At 44.5% G+C, this 16,187-nt stretch overlaps 1 protein-coding gene and 1 pseudogene across 5 annotated transcripts in view; both read left to right on the top strand.

Annotated features, from left to right (window-relative positions):
- Positions 1–16,187, top strand: part of LOC138505077 (eukaryotic translation initiation factor 3 subunit F pseudogene) — a 30,343-nt pseudogene that overhangs the window by 10,870 nt on the left and 3,286 nt on the right.
- Positions 345–16,187, top strand: part of LOC138503953 (uncharacterized) — an 863,233-nt gene continuing 847,390 nt past the window's right edge. For 4 of the 5 annotated variants that reach the window (XM_069624084.1, XM_069624081.1, XM_069624082.1 and 1 more), the window contains exon 1: positions 346–669. The gene's annotated coding sequence lies outside the window, so the exon portion shown is untranslated. Of the gene's footprint in view, positions 670–16,187 lie in introns of all 5 variants that reach the window. The other variant, XM_069624086.1, reaches the window with a different exon arrangement.

Below are 16,187 nucleotides of genomic sequence, written 5' to 3'. Positions count from 1 at the left end.
CATGTGCGTCATACTTTAGACGCCCATATGAAAGTCAGGCATAGCCTCTAGGAACAAACGTTCCACATCATCTCCTGTAGTGAACGTTGATTACAATAGGATATGTGCATGTCTCTTTCAAGATCGTTAACTGTATGCCGTCGAAATGAATACACCGTTCAACACACCAACAAATCCCTGACTGTTGCGCAGTTATCTTAATGGGACACTAGAGGGCGGGCTATGACGACACTGCAACTCTCCGCTTCAATAACGAACTCAAATTCCCAGCGTGCTTGTGCCATTTTGGGCCGGGCATGTATCATGGGAGAAAGAGGGGCGCCACCGAAAAGCCCGTGAACTCTGGCGTCAGGGAGATCCCGCGGGCACGCGCTCTTCTCCCATCCTATTGTGATGGTAAAAAAAAAGTAGCGCGCCTGCTCCGCCTGGCCTCCGTGCTCTGCCAGCGGTGAGCGCGCGCCGCCTGCTGTGCGCTACAGCCACCTCTTTGGGCGCGCGCAGTGGTTTGTGAGCGCGCGCCGCCTGCTGTGCGCTACAGCCACCCCTTCGGGCGCGCGCAGTGGTTTGTGAGTGCGCTCAGCTGCTCTGGATCTGGAGGATGCTGAGGGATGCGGAGGGGGGTAGCGGCACCTATTGTAAGCAGCGCCCGGAACAGTAACGCGTCTGCAGGTAGGAGAGACCCGACCCTCCCAATCCGTTACACTGTGTGAGAGTTGTCTGTGCCTACCCTACAGCCCCTTGCACGCACCTTATGTGCTCCCGTGGACAGTGGGCACAGAACTCCTGCCCTCACATCACTCTGTGCACACAACCCTCAGCTGCACCTCCGCCCATCTCATGTGCACAATAGCCCCTAGGGCAATAAAACTTCCCGTACGTAGAACCCCATGTACACTTTCACATGGGTGTGCTAAGCCTGCTACACACAGCACATTGAAACAGATAGCAAACACCGCTTTGCACAAATCTATACGGCTTACATCGCTTCCCATAACCCATAACTCTCGACTCCAGCCCTGCATACACACTAACCCGCCTACGTAGCATTTATACGTCATCATTCATGTTAGTAAACGCCCGTGTGCACTTAAACCCATTCTCCACAAACTCTTGCCCAATCATTTTTTTTGTTGCATACAACCCTGAATGCACACACCCCTCGTGCGATCATCACATACATCTTTGTTCACAGTCCCCCAGTATATGCAACCTTGGGATCATGTTTACGGTCTTTAATGGCTATCGGTTGTAATTGCACGTATTACTCGAGAGATCATCACATACGTATTTGTTCACAGCCCCTCGGTAGATTAAACCTTGTATTGAATCATTGAACTGTGCATACATCTCCCCTTCCCACATGCATCCAAATGTACACAAGGCTCCGCGCGCACATGTTCCCCTAATGAGTACACAGTCGCACCGTGTGTACTTAGACCACACGTGAACGCACAGTACAAGCACCTCCTCCGGCACAATAATAACCCGAGTACACACTGCCGCATTTGCACACACTCCTACGCAGCTTCCCAAGCCTCCCTCGAACACGAAATCCACTGTGATGCACCATGTGTGCTTCACCTGCGATCACCCCTGTGTGTGCACACATCAGTCCACTCTACAGAGCCCTTCCGCCCCCCTAACAGGCATGCCCATTTGTGACGCACGCATCGCCTGCATTAGGATACCCTTGCTGCACAGTCCGCCTCCAGTGCACACAAGTCGCCGTGGTGACACTCGTCCCATGCACATAGTCTGTTACACAATCATCACTTTGCAAGAATTATTCCTGAACACATGGTCCCTTGTGAACACACGCTTTTGGGGATACAGCCCACTTCCCATGGGTATTGGCAGATTACTGAGCAGCCTATTTGGTGGCAGGAGAGTTTGTTGCACATTTTTAGACGAATGTTGCCTCATATATATGTGGGGGTGGGTTTGGGGAAATTATTGTAGGGTGGGAGGGGGGGTTATGGGCTTCTCCCCCACATATGTATGCAGCAAAATAAACCTGTCAAAAAAAGAAAATCGACCAAATAGATTCGATTGTATCACCATAAACCCTTCCCATGTGCACAGTCTGTGTGTGCATGCAACCCTGTGTACTTGAGCCTCTGCGCGCAGCAACCCCTCAGCACTTATCCTCCATATATGTTCACGATTCTTTGTGCCCAGATCCAACTCTTTAAACATGCCCCATAAGCACACAGATCATTGTGCAATGCACACAATAACACAGCCCCTCTTCTCTCAGTGCACACAATTAACTATAAGGCCGAACCTGAGGCCCCACGTGCGGACGATATAGTGCCTAGGTAAATACACTACAATGTGCCCTCATACAACAAGCCTTGCACCACTATCCTGCCCCAACATTGTAAAATCATGACAATATAAACAACAGCTTGTTTTGACTTATCATTGATGTATTTAAAAGTAATAAGAAGAAAAAGGGAAGAAAAAAAATATTGAAAACAATTACTTTCATTATTGCATTTATGAGTTCATTGTCTAAAGCGCGCTGTTCTATATTTTGCTGCTGTGTAATATATTTTTCCATTGCTCTCTTTTCAAAGTATAACACGAGCCAATTTCCTCTCTTTAGCCATTAAAGGCCGCAGGCATGTTCCTATCAGTTTTCATATACTGAAATTCTTCCCAATATTTAGCCACAGCACTTGTAACCAAGATCATCAGGGCGACCCACACATTTGAAAATTATTGCTACAAAGACCTTTTTATGACCCACAAGCCATAACCGTAGTCTAGTAAACCATGAAGAGTCTTTTTTGGATAGTGTACAGTGCCAACAGAATCACTTTTAGGGACTTTAAATGTTGGCAGATTAAACAAAGTAAGATTGAATGATTTGCCCTGGTGGTGAAGCTGGGATTAATCATAGTTTGCAATTTTGCCACTTGAACACAGAGCTTCCCAGCTATAGTTGATATAGATATGTTTTAATGGGAGGCTAAACCAATCTCATGTCAGCTTTATAACTATACCACGAAGACTTATGGAGCTACAGGGAAAGAAAATGTTTGATGGGGAAACCTGCTTGTAGTTATTGTTTCTCACAACAAAAGTGGTGATGGCTGGAAGGTTTAGAATGAATCTTAACCTCTGACATTGCTCTGGACAACTCTCCAGGCCATCGTTCTTCATCTGCTAAGCCATTAAAAAAGTAGAAAGACCACATGACCATGACCATGAAACACTTGTGTATAGGTGCGTTATAAATCAAAAACAAAGAGGTGATGGCTGCAAGGTTTAGACTGAATCTTAACCACTGGCATTGCTCGGGGCAACCCTCCAGACCACTGTTCTTCACCTGCCAAGCCATTACAGAAGGGGAAAGACCATATGCAAATCAGGCTTGGCCCCACCCCAAAAGGGGCAGTCCAGCCCGAACTGCTAGGCTACATCCCTTCTGCACGGGACCACAAGCCTCCCCAAACATGTTTCGCCCTTGTTGGGGCTCATCAGTGAGGAGTAGTTTGGGTCTCTAGGCCTAGCAGGCCCGGGACCCACGTCTGGGCATACCCGTCCCACTCGGGGTGACAAAGCAAAAACAAAGAGGTGATGGCTGGAAGGTTTAGACTGAATCTTAACCACTGGCATTGCTCGAGGCAACCCTCCAGACCACCGTTCTTCACCTGCCAAGCCATTACAGAAGGGGAAAGACCATATGCAAATCAGGCTTGGCCCGACCCCAAAAGGGGCAGTCCAGCCCGAACTGCTAAGATACATCCCTTCTGCACGAGACCACAAGCATCCCCAAACATGTTTCGCCCTTGTTGGGGCTCATCGGTGAGGAGTAGCTTGGGTCTCTAGGCCCAGCAGGCACGGGACCCAACAAGGCCGAAACATGTCTGGGGTTGCTTGGTTTTCTGTGCAGAGGGGACCTGGCCTAGTAGTTCGGGCTGGGCTGCTTCCATTGGTGGCGGCAGCTGACTGATTTGCACATGGCTGGACCCCTTTTGCAATGGCGCAGACGGGCTAAAAAACGGTGGTGTGGAAGGTTGCCCAGAGCAATTGCCAGTGGCTCAGATTCATTTCGAAACCTTCCACCCATCACTTTTGTGGTCACAGTTTGTCTCTCCATGTGAGAGACGGTATGCCCAGACGTGGGTCCCTTGCTCGCTGCGCCATAGGGAACCAGGCTGCACCTCAATGAGGAGGTCCAACAAGGCCGAAACATGTCTGGGGTTGCTTGGTTTTCTGTGCAGAGGGGACCTGGCCTTGCAGTTCGGGCTGGGCTGCTACCATTGGTGGCGGCAGCTGACTGATTTGCACATGGCTGGACCCCTTTTGCAATGGCGCAGACGGGCTAAAAAACGGTGCTGTGGAAGGTTGCCCAGAGCAATGGCCAGTGGTTCAGATTCATTCGAAACCTTCCACCCATCACTTTTGTGGTCACAGTTTGTCTCTCCATGTGAGAGAGGGTATGCCCAGACGTGGGTCCCTTGCTCACTGCGCCATAGGGAACCAGGGTGCACCTCACTGAGGAGGTCCAACAAGGCCGAAATATGTCTGTGGTTGCTTGGCTTTCTGTGCAGAGTGGACCTGGCCTAGGAGTTCGGGCTGGGCTGCTACCATTGGTGGCGGCACCTGACTGATTTGCACATGGCTGGACCCCTTTTGCAATGGCGCAGACGGGCTAAAAATTGGTGGTGTGGAAGGTTGCCCAGAGCAATTGCCAGTGGTTCATATTCATTCGAAACCTTCCACCCATCATTTTTGTGGTCATAGGCGCGTTATAAATGCCATATCATATCATATGCAAATCAGGCTTGGTCCCATCCCAAAACTGGCTGTCCAGCTAAAACTGCTTGTTCACATCCCTTCTGCACGAAGGCCACAAGTATCCCCAGACATGTTTCTGCCTCATTGGGCACCATCCGTGAGGGGTAGCTTGGGTCTCCATGCTCAGCAGGTACGGGACCCACATCTGGGCATACCCATCCAACTTGGGATGACCATAGTGTTAAGATGGTCTGGAAAACCCCTGTTTAAGCAGACGAGAGAGAGGCCGGGAAATCCTGCACTCAATGACGGAAATAGTCAAAGTGAAAGGCAAAACCTGCTTTATTAACAATCCAACATAAAGCAGGGACAGCATACAAGCATTGAATTTTCGTATTTCTCAGCGCTCTCATGCAAAACAACGAGTTATGAATCAAAAACACACCCCTAGTGACCTCATACTACAATTTGAGTTATAAAAACATATGGAGTGAAGTGATTGGTTAAGGAAATGTACTATATATGTATTGTGGAGGGGTTAATTTTCTAATTGGGCGTTACATATCTGATGGCTCCACCTGAGACCACCTCTAAATTGATAATGGTGAATACATGTAATCTCGACAATATATGATTGGTTAGTGCAACATGTACTGGGCGGCCTAGCAATGAGGGTTTTCATTGGTTGGCGTCTTGCCGGCCAACCTTGGGCAATTGACAGGTCGTCAGCACAAGAACCAGACAGGAGTTAGGGGGAGAGAGGCCCAGGAACTGGTTTCCTTTCAATTAGAAAATATATTATCTCTTATTCCTAGCCATGAGCCAGAGCAACTTCTTTATAGTTAACCATGTAAGGCACCTCATTTCTGAGAATATGTGGGGAGTCGAGGTAGGTGCCCTATCTGTGTCCAGGGCTAATGAATAGACAGTGTTCTTGAATTATGGGTCACTTGTGAGAGGACCGCATTTTGAATTATTTCACCCTACATTTATTGGGATTTTAGCTGATATACGTGCAAGTGTTATTACTTTCTTAGCCACTAGGGACTTAGTGGATCCGTTACTTATGAAGGTTTTAGCTTCTAATTATTCTGCAGCTGGCTTTCAAAGGCTGGTTCTTTAATACATCTTAAGAAAATATGTCTTTTGCCTTGGGAATTATTATCTTGTGTTCTCTTGAGCCATCCAGACCATCCCTAATTTCTCAGTAGCCTTAGCTGGGTCAGCGCAGCTGCTGTATGTGCCACGCACGGGTCTGTATTTCAGTAAATCCAGCAGTTTGAGTTTTCCTGAAGCCTCAAGGCCTTTCATTCATTTCAATGCATGCTGCTGCTTCCATTTTGAAAAAGACGGCTGCTCAGGACTGTCACGTTTCTATGTTAGTGAGCTATTTACGTAGGTAGCTCATGTTGCATTCAATTTATACATTGCTTATGTTATGTTCTTCATGTCTTTATGGTTGCAGTTGATATTCTTCATGTCTAAAATGCATATTTGACCTAGTGTCCGTGTTTCTTCATGGTGAGTGCATATTTGCTTCGTGTCTATTGCATGCATGGATGTTATCTCACTAAGTTTGTTCGTTCTCACCACCTTTAGTTATATTAAGTCAGTTTCCTGCTGCACCTGGCTGGGATAAGGGTGGTATGGTCACCTTAATGAGTATCGTTTTTCACCAGTGCGATATTGGGTTGAGGGAGGGGCAGTAGCTATGAATTACGTATTCATCTGCCTGTCAACCTTCCCCCCCCTTTTCAAGTCCTCAACCACACACCCCCTTCAGTGCTCTCCCCCACATAAGGTACCTTGGGAGTCCATATTTTAGTCACCCCCTCAGGTTGCTTGCACATCTTATTTGTTAGTCCACACTCTAGGTCATTTGGCAGCACTCCCCATTGAAAATGCAGAAAACCCACAACCCAATGTAATTGCAAGGGTCCTGAGGATAAATAAATGTTGATCCTGTAGGTGTAATGGGGTTTTCCTTCACTTGGGCATGAATAGGTTGTCTGTTTGGGTATGCTCGTGTGCAGGAGCATTCAGGTCTTTCACTATTTCCATTCCAACTGCTCCTTTGGCAGCCTTTTTACAACCACTTATTGCCATTCTTAGAACGCTTAAAGCCAGTAGTATCAATACTGCTATTGCTATTAATATTTAGAATGCATTAGCCAGCCAGATGGATATCCATGAGAACAGTTAGCTTAACCAGTCATATTCAGGCTCACCCACCTCCTCCACCATCCTTGTGTGTAAGTCTCTTAAGGTGGCAATGGCCTCTTTGAGGGTTCCACTTTCTCCATCGTGGGAGGGTAGTAAGTGCACCAGGATGGCCCAATTTCTGCATGCCCGCCAACTTCAAAGACTGTTATCAAATGGAGGACATACCCATTCTGGAGATTCATGAGCCGCAATGCTCTCAACTCTTCCTTTATGGCATTAAAATCCTTCACAGTTGTATTTATCGTCTGCAACAGCTCTGAGCAACCATTTGGCGTTTGTGCTGGTTTTCAGCCCAGGAACAAAGAGATATGTAAAGAACGTTGTTGCTCTAATGAACAATTTGTGTTGATCTGGTACGTCAAATGCCACTTCTGATTTAATGGAAATATAGTTCTCTCGTCTCCTGCGTGTGACGTTAAGGGACTTTTCTTTCTTACGTGTGCATCCATTCGGGGGAAGTCACCAATTTGTACTTTGCTCTGGGATACTACTAGAGCTTGTGTCCTTACTGTTACTATGGAACATAGACCTCCCTAATTCGGAAGGAGCTTCATGTAGGCTCTTGAACCACAGGACCAATAGTAATCCATTAATACTGCCGTGCCTACCTTAATTCCGGGGAAGTCTTAAGTCTTTTTGCACCCTTTATTTCCCCATACTTTTTATTGTGCATGTATTTCTCATGCATAGAGGGGCATTAATCAAGGGGAGTATGTGCAACGGGCCTGCTTCATTCTCTACCCACGTTAGCATTCTCGTGTATTTAGTTAATGTTTGGAGGCATTCTTTGTCTACCTTGTTGACAATCACCCGTGGTTGCTCTATAGGTATCTCTGCCTTACAACCAATCAGTGCGTTGGTCCAGCCTTACGGGGTAAGAATCTGTCCTACTATTTGTAACTGGCCCCTTTTCCACCATCCAGTAATTTCTCTTCCTATTTTGTCAGTACAATTCAAGAATTTGTTATCTCCTCTTCTCATGCCTGATAATATGTAACGTATTACCTCATGTTTTTTTTAAACATTTCTTATCCTTGACACATCCTTTATAAAATTATCTACACGCGGGGAATCTTCTTTTGCATAGAGCCTTTTGCACCCTGAAATTGCCCTGTCGTCATACATTTTACAAGATGTGCCAGGCAGTGTGCTATGTCTGTGGGGACGCCTGTTGCTAAAAACACTCTGGAAGGGTTCATGGAGTATGGGACAAGGTAGCATACATAACATCTCTCTTCAGAGGTCTCCCTCCCCACACGGCTCATGTGCTGGTACCACAAATTATTAGTGATTCGAGTGGAATTGGTTATATATGAGTTCATGTGCTTGAAGTCATCCATCACACTTCGTTTACATTTTTTTATCTGTATGGTGACTACAGGAAATTCTTTGGTTACCATTTCATTTGTCGTGGTCACATGAGTTATATTGCTGTATATTGGTTTGGATACATTATAAAGGACAAATACTTTTCATGATATGAGAATAATAAAACAGGGGCTGCATTAAGAAAAAAAAAATTATCTATGAGCATTATTGGCAATGTATCAACTCTTTGCAAATAACTATGAGCGTTATTACGTCTACATGCAATCTAACAAAATTAAAAAGTCACATTTTCCCTTGCCCTCACAAAGGTTTCTTTCTGTTTCTTCAAAAGGTCAGTGTTCACAGGAACAATTGTGTCAATACAGCAAGAAAAATCCTTTCAAAAATAAAAATACATCTTGAAGTTTACCAAAAGAACATCAAGGGTTATATTTCTCAATCCTAGAGCAGGAAACATGTCTACTAAATAAAATAAGGCCATAGAAAATATAATTATTAGAGGAAGCATTTAGTGCATTTATTTTTCCCCTTTTTTTCGTTAGTTCTTCTCATTGTCTCATGCAGGTATGGTTGGAAAACATGTCCACTACTTCTCCTCTGTTGCTGTATATAATGAAAAGAAATACTGTCTCTTTATGGTTCTGGTTACTGATCTTGTCTGCACTCATCTCATCTCTTCTTCATCTTCAGATTTAGGGGGTTGTGGCAGGGGGTCTCTCCTTGGTAGGGTTTGACATCACTGAGGTGCAGCCACGCCCGTCTTCCTTGCACCTTTGCAGCTGTTGGTGTCACTTCTTCCATGATGAAAAGTCCTTCAAACTGCGACTTGTTCCAGCGAAGGGTAAATCATCTGCAGAAGATTTTGTCCCCTCGGTATAGAGCAAGCGGTTTCAGAACTGTTGTAACATCAATTTGTTCATTGTCTTCTTCAACCTTCCCTGCCGTGCTCGAAGCTGTCGAGATATAAAAGTAAACCTCGCTGTCATAGCAGTCAAATAATCATGCCTTTCAATTCCCAATGCATTTGAAACACCATGGGCATCATTTTGTGCTCAAGTGAGCGTAGCAAGAGGTGCACACATACGGCATCCAATCACCAACTCAAGGGGAGTGAGGTGATGGTCTGAGCCGTGCTGATTACATAATGCAAATAGGGCTAATGGTAGGCAATGAAGCCATCTTTTTTTCAGGGTCACTTTTAGTTTGGCAATGTGCTCCTTGAGGAGGCTGTTGAGGCACTCGCAAATACCGTTTGCTTGTGGGTGGCAAGCAGAAGAGAATGTATGCTTCATACCCAACATAATTGTGATGTGCTCAAACACTTCATTTACAAAATGTGGTCCATTATCAGACCTGAGCACTTCACACACTCCCCTCATTGGGAGGGATATGATATGATATGGCATTTATAACACGCCTATACACATGTGTTTCATAGCTCATATACGTTATGTTATGTTATTTGGCATTTATATAGCGCTCTATACATCATTGGTATGACTTCAACGCGCTGGTAGGTTGAATGCCCTCGGGGACCGTAATCCAGGACAGTTTATAGATTAGGGTGTCATAGGGTGCTTGGGTGCAGCAGTTATGTGTGCAGCTCATGCAATTTCCTGTGCAGCTCATGCAGTTGCCTGGAGGAACTTTGTAGCACATGTGGTGTCAGGATGGGTGCATGGACCTGCTTCAATCCATGGGGATAGAGGACATATGACTTCTGGCATATATCTGCAGGTGTTACAAACTTGGAGCAAATCTACATAGTCTATATGCAAATACTGGAAGACTCCAGTAGGACAAGGTATTGCTCCTCTCCCTGTTTGCAGCGTGTGCCCAGCAGTAAACTGCTGGCAAGTTAGACAGTTCACAATTAATTTGGCAACATGCTCTGACAATTATTAACAAAGCTTTCAGAGATAAACACTGCAAGACATAATTGTGTTGTGTCTGCGCTGGATGATGCAATTGGTCTAATGCTACTTTAAGTAATCCTAAGAGTATTACTGGTTTCCCGGTGCTGTCCTGTCACCACATTGGTGGGGGACAACGAGCACCCCCTTTGATTCCATAATTCTTGTTCTTCTGGTGGTGCTCTTCCCTGTGACTCAGTAATTTATTAAAGCCTTCCTTCATTACCATGTTTCATGGACATGTGTACTTATTTGGTGCAGTGTCAAATTCAGATATTTTAGGAAAATATGCTGCTCTTTTTGCTTCCAATTCGGCAGACTTGTTGCTGCAGGAAACTAAATCTGTACCTTTATTGTGTGGTGCACACTTCACCACAGCGATGGATGAGGAGAGTTGAAGTGCGTTTATGAGCCTGTCCAATAGCAGCGCATGCTGCACTGGTGTGCCGTCTGCATGTAAGAAGCCACGCCTCTTCCAACGTGACAATCCTGCGTGTACTGTTGACATCACATAGTCAGAGTCAGAATACATCGTTACTGCATCGTCTTCATGCGTTTCAAGTGCCAAAATGAGTGCTACCATTTCTGCTGCTTGTGCTGAGAAATGTAGTGGCAATTTTACACATACCACTGTCTCAAAGCTGTCATTCATTCTTGCTTTTACCACTGCGGTCCCAGTGTGCATTTCGCCCATGCTCTGATCAATTCACGAGGACCTGTCAATAAAGAGGATTGTCTGTCGCCCCCTCTTACTAGGGCATTTTGTTGTAACGTGTGGTATCTCATCATGATATTGATGCAATCATGCACATGATCTCCTTTTACTAGCTTTACAATTAATCTGTCTAGATTCACTACTCTGCATCTGACAATTTTGATCCATGGGTTTGATATAATTACCTCATAACTGTAGGCTATCTGTGTGGTCAATGTGCTTTTAGGCTTTTCAAAAATAGCAAACAGGGCATGCTCGACATATAATGTTACTGCACAACCCATTGTGATGCAAGCAGATTTCTCGATTGCAAAGGTTGCTGCCTCCAATGCTCGTTCACATGGATAATTGCCTCTCATCACTGGATCTAAGATCCCACTGTAGAATACAAATGGTTGGTGTCCCATGGTAGTCTTATGCGTGAGGACTGCTATCATTACTACTCAGTTCGAATGGGAGAATAGGAATAATTCTGCATTGCAATCAGGGATCCCTAGCACAGGTGCTGTGCTTATTGCCCTTTTTAATTCCTCAAAGGCATCTATCATTTCACTTGCCCAGGCTATGTCACTGTTGTCCTCCTGTGCTTCCTTGAGTTCTTTTAAAAGTGGTCTGACTTATGTACTGTCTTAAAAGACCCATGTCCTGCAGTAACTGCAAAGGCCCAAACATTGCTACAATTTACTCACTGTGTTTGGTCTGGCTGTTTTCATAATCGCCTCTGCTATCTCAGGGGTCACCTTTCTTCCTTCTTGGGATATTAGCCGACGTATATATATATATATATATATATATATTACCTCTTCCTGACAAAATTGCATTTTGTATTTGTCTACCTTGTACCCCTTCTCTGACAAGACAGCCATCAGCTGTACTGAGTCTCTCCTGCACTATTCCTCTGTCTCACTGCACACCAAAGTGTTGTCAACATAGTGTATCACTGTGCTGTCAAGATGTATGTTTCCTAGGTCCATCTGGAGGATCCGGTTGAAGATTGAGGGGGACTCGCAGTACCTCTGAGGTAAACGAGTATGTTTCAACTTGGTCCCGTGATAGGAAAAGTGGGTCAAGTCTTGGGAGTCTTCATGGAGGGGGATCAAAAAGAAGGCATTATTTAATTCAGTCACTGTGAAATAATTAGATTTTGACCGAATATTACACAATATTGTGGCTGGGTTCAGAACCAATGGGAACTCTGCATGAACAATATTGTTCAAGGGGCGTAGTTCCTGAATACCTCTCCACGACCACCCCATTGCTTTTTAGTGGGTACACATGGGGATTCTGAAGGCACCAACATCCCTTGTCGCACTAGAGCAGCAATGCTGTCATAAATACCTTCATCTGATTTTTTTTACATGGAATACTGTCTCACCCCGAGAAAATTGCTCCTGGCTTCAATGTAATTTTGACTGCCACTACTCCTTTTAATAGACCAACATCATATGGACTGCTGGTCCACAATATGCTTGATACTTGTGCCAAATCCTGTAGGACGTACAGTGGGCCCCATTAAGAGTATGGTGGTAAGCAGTAAAATTGGTGGTAAGTTTCCACTAATTTTACCGCTATGCCAAATTATGAGACGAAGATTTACCCCCAGGAAAATCCTGTAGGTAAATGCTGCCACTCCCTGCTGATAAATCGGCAGAATATGTAGAATTTCAGTGGCAGAATTTCCCACTGCGGTAATTCTGCCAAAAAAAGCCCCATTGACTCCAAAGGACTAAAAATAATGGGAAATTACACTGCCACCACCACTAGTAAACCGGTGGTAATTCCGGCGGACCAAGTGGTAGTAACAGTAATTCAGCTGGGCGATACCACCCAACTCGTAATGAAGTCTAGTATCTGTTTTACCAATGCCATTCTCTGAGGCACTTCTTTGTTTTCAATTTTAAGTTCATAAATGAGACTTATGTAAAACATTACTTCATCATCTGAGTCATCATCTGTAAACAAGTCTTCATCTGTCAAATCAGTCATTCTGTGTCCCTCATAAAGAGCTATTACTGTCCTCCAATGTATTCCTTCATCACCCACCGATGTAAAATTACTCTTGTCTTCTCTCACTATTGCTGATTCTAGCTCTATTGTAATCACTTGGCCTTCGTCCTCACCCATGGGTACTTCTGGTTTGAACAGGAATAATCAAGGCATAAATTCATTTTCCCAAATTGATTAGCAGAGTTTGCTAATTACATGTTTGTTCAGCATCAATTGGCTGGGAGAGCCAAATGTAGCTCCTAGTTGTTGTTGGTGCCAATCTAACCAGGCTATTATGGGCAACAATCAGGAGCTAAATAGCTCCCAGCTCCCCTCAATTTCGCACCCTGCCCTGAAAACGGTGCTCGCCCTTCATAAAATCTGCTCAACTATGCAAGTGGGCAAAAAGACTTTGCTAGCCCTGGATGAGTGTCTATAAAATGTAAATGTTTAGCTGCATGAATGGACACAAATAAATAGATATGATTAAAAGGCTCTGAAAACAGTTTGGCTAGCTCTCTTCTGCAGGTGCTAATACATAATGCAATCATAATCATAGAGCAAAGCGATCTCTGTAGGCCAACTACAGTGTATGGCAGTGCATTAGATCTGTGCATGTACTCACTGGATGGAACCTTTGATCTCTACTTTGTGTAAACCTTAGCTTTATGTATTCATTATAGAAGAGGAAGGAAAGTAATACACTAAGTAGAGTGGATGGCATAGCAGTCTGAGAACTAGCAAACTATGTGGAATATTGTAGTTTGCAGCGATCAGATATGTCAAGGAGTATGGGATTTGCTCACGTGTTGAACACCAGTTGCAAGATGCATGCAACCAGCAAGCTACAGAACTAGGTTTGCTATCAAATGTATTTGGCCGTGTGATAATGTACATTTTCAAAAGTGTTCACTCCTCAGTATGATGCATCTTTCCCAACAAAATTAAATCTAGTTGACGCTATGAGATTTAGATACACTAACCAACACTTTACTGTTGAGACAATGCAGTGTTTTATAGTAGCAATACTGTAATTATGTATTATGTAACAACTTAAATGTTTAGGAATGGAATTGCAAGACACTTTTAAAAAAAGTTAACACATACTGGTCTTTGCCAGACAGATTACTTAACAAAAGTACCATCCCGATTACTTCTGGTTTGCAATTATTTGAAGAAAAAAATGTTGCCTAGCAATCCCACACGTGCCTTTGGCACTCAAGCATAGAGGAGAGGAGAACCGCTGCACTCTCTACATTAGCCCCTTTAATATTGCAGTGAACAGAGAAGAGACGTTGGAGAGAGCCCTGAAAATAAGAGGAATGCAGGGCGAGCTGTGCTTTCATTGAACATGGTAACTTAAATAGCTGTATTTGCTGCACATGTGCCAATTTACTTAGCAAACATACAGAATTGCATAGCAAATTGCTATGCAACACTGCTTATTTTATGCCTTGGGTAATTGTAAGAGTGTGCCCTTTTATTCTTGGATGCTATGCTAACAATATGTGTATATTTGTGCTTTCTGGCCATAAACTGCTGATATACATTCTTGTGCATTTATATAGTGAATCCATGGAGTAGAACTTATTACCCTGGTCAGTAAATTATGTTGTCATTTTCAGTTTCAACATCAAATCTCTCCCCAGTATGTTCACTGATGTCTTGTGGGAATATAGTAATGAAATGGAAAGATTGTGTTTTCCTATAGTAATAGGTAAGTCGTCAGTAAAAGGAACCATACTTGTCACCGCAGAAAAACCTTGTGCATTAATCGCCATGCCTGACATTGGGTATTTTCCCTCTCTAAAACAAGATTGAGTGGCTCCTGTATCTATAAAGAAGGAAAATGTTTTGTCACCTATGGTTACCCCAACTCTCAGTTCCTCTTGTGGGTTTGGTGTAACTGATAGGATGGAACACATCACGTCTCTCTGTGAGCTGTCCTATTGTGGGTATAAGTTCAGTCTTGTGCCAGTGAAAGTTTTCCCTCCCACTACGGTCACACACCCCTATCCTGGGTGTGGGTCTCTGTGACAATATGTCTGCGTTCCATGGTGCAACTGTACTCTGTTGTACAGGTGCTTGGGTTTGCATCAGTATCTGCTGTGACTGTATGGGGGCTTGCTGTTCTTGCATTGGTGCTTATTGCATTTGCATTTGCCTTCCATTCTGAGTAGTTTGTATGTGTGGTGCTTGTGTCTGACACTGCGTGTTATGGTTCTACACTTTAAGGTGGGGGATATGCTACACCCCCTCTTTGATCTGGCCAATTCTGTTGCATCCCTCCCATGCTCCTACACACCCAGGAAATGTGCCCCATTTCTCCACATGTCCAACATTGCTGGGTTTGTCCTCCAAACCCGGGTTGTCCACTGTTAAATCCTCCTCCATGTAGAGCCTGATATCTGATCCCTCTGCCTCTGTGAACACCCCCTCTTCCTCGTGGGAAATAATCATACTTGCGCTATCCTGCAAACTTTCTGTTAGCTATTGGCTGTACCTGCTGTACTTCCTGTGTAATCACCCCCTCTCGACTGGTTAACACTGCTCCTTCCACTGAAAAAGTTGATCGTTTTGATGAAATAGCTTTGCTTCCTCCAGCTTTCTTTCCTCAATTTTCTTTCTATCTTCCTCTTGTTTTAGCTGACAGTGGTGAACTATAGTCAACGGAACCTCTGACCATGGTTTTGTTTCCATTCCCACTATCTTCAATTGTCTCTACACTGCCTCAGGCAGCCTCTGGCACAGTAAAAAAATACATATTGTTTTGTCCCATGGCTCTCTCGTTTCGAGCTGCCATTTTTCCTGAATCTCCTGAATATAAGCAACCGGGTCTTCGTCGTCAGGCATCTTACGTGTCATGATTGCGTTCATGTCTGACAAATCTGGATACTGTACCCTACGTGCTCTCCATACATCAGCCCTACAATTGTTCAAAGGTGCTCCATCATCAGTGGTGTTCTGGGCCGTCACTCTGGAATAACCTGCTTGTTTCCAAATGTCATCTGCCATTTCTCCTATTATGGCAGCAAGCAAGCCTTTTATGTGATCCGCCGCTAACGTCATTCCTGCTGCTTTTTCTTTCTAATTCATAAATCCACTTGCCCGCTCCTGATGTCAGTGTTGGTAGCTTACAGACGAAATTGTACTTGTCCATCTGTGGTCATGGAATATATTGCGCTCCCCACCCCTTCTCCAACAAGGGGAGCTGTGTCAATACTGTCCCTTAACCGATTGCAGCTGCACCCTTCGTCTTTATAACTGTGACT

This window comes from Ambystoma mexicanum, chromosome 11, assembly GCF_040938575.1.
Source record: "Ambystoma mexicanum isolate Mex_15411 chromosome 11, UKY_AmexF1_1, whole genome shotgun sequence".
NCBI lineage: Eukaryota > Metazoa > Chordata > Amphibia > Caudata > Ambystomatidae > Ambystoma > Ambystoma mexicanum.
This window is presented reverse-complemented; position numbering and strand designations above follow the sequence as displayed.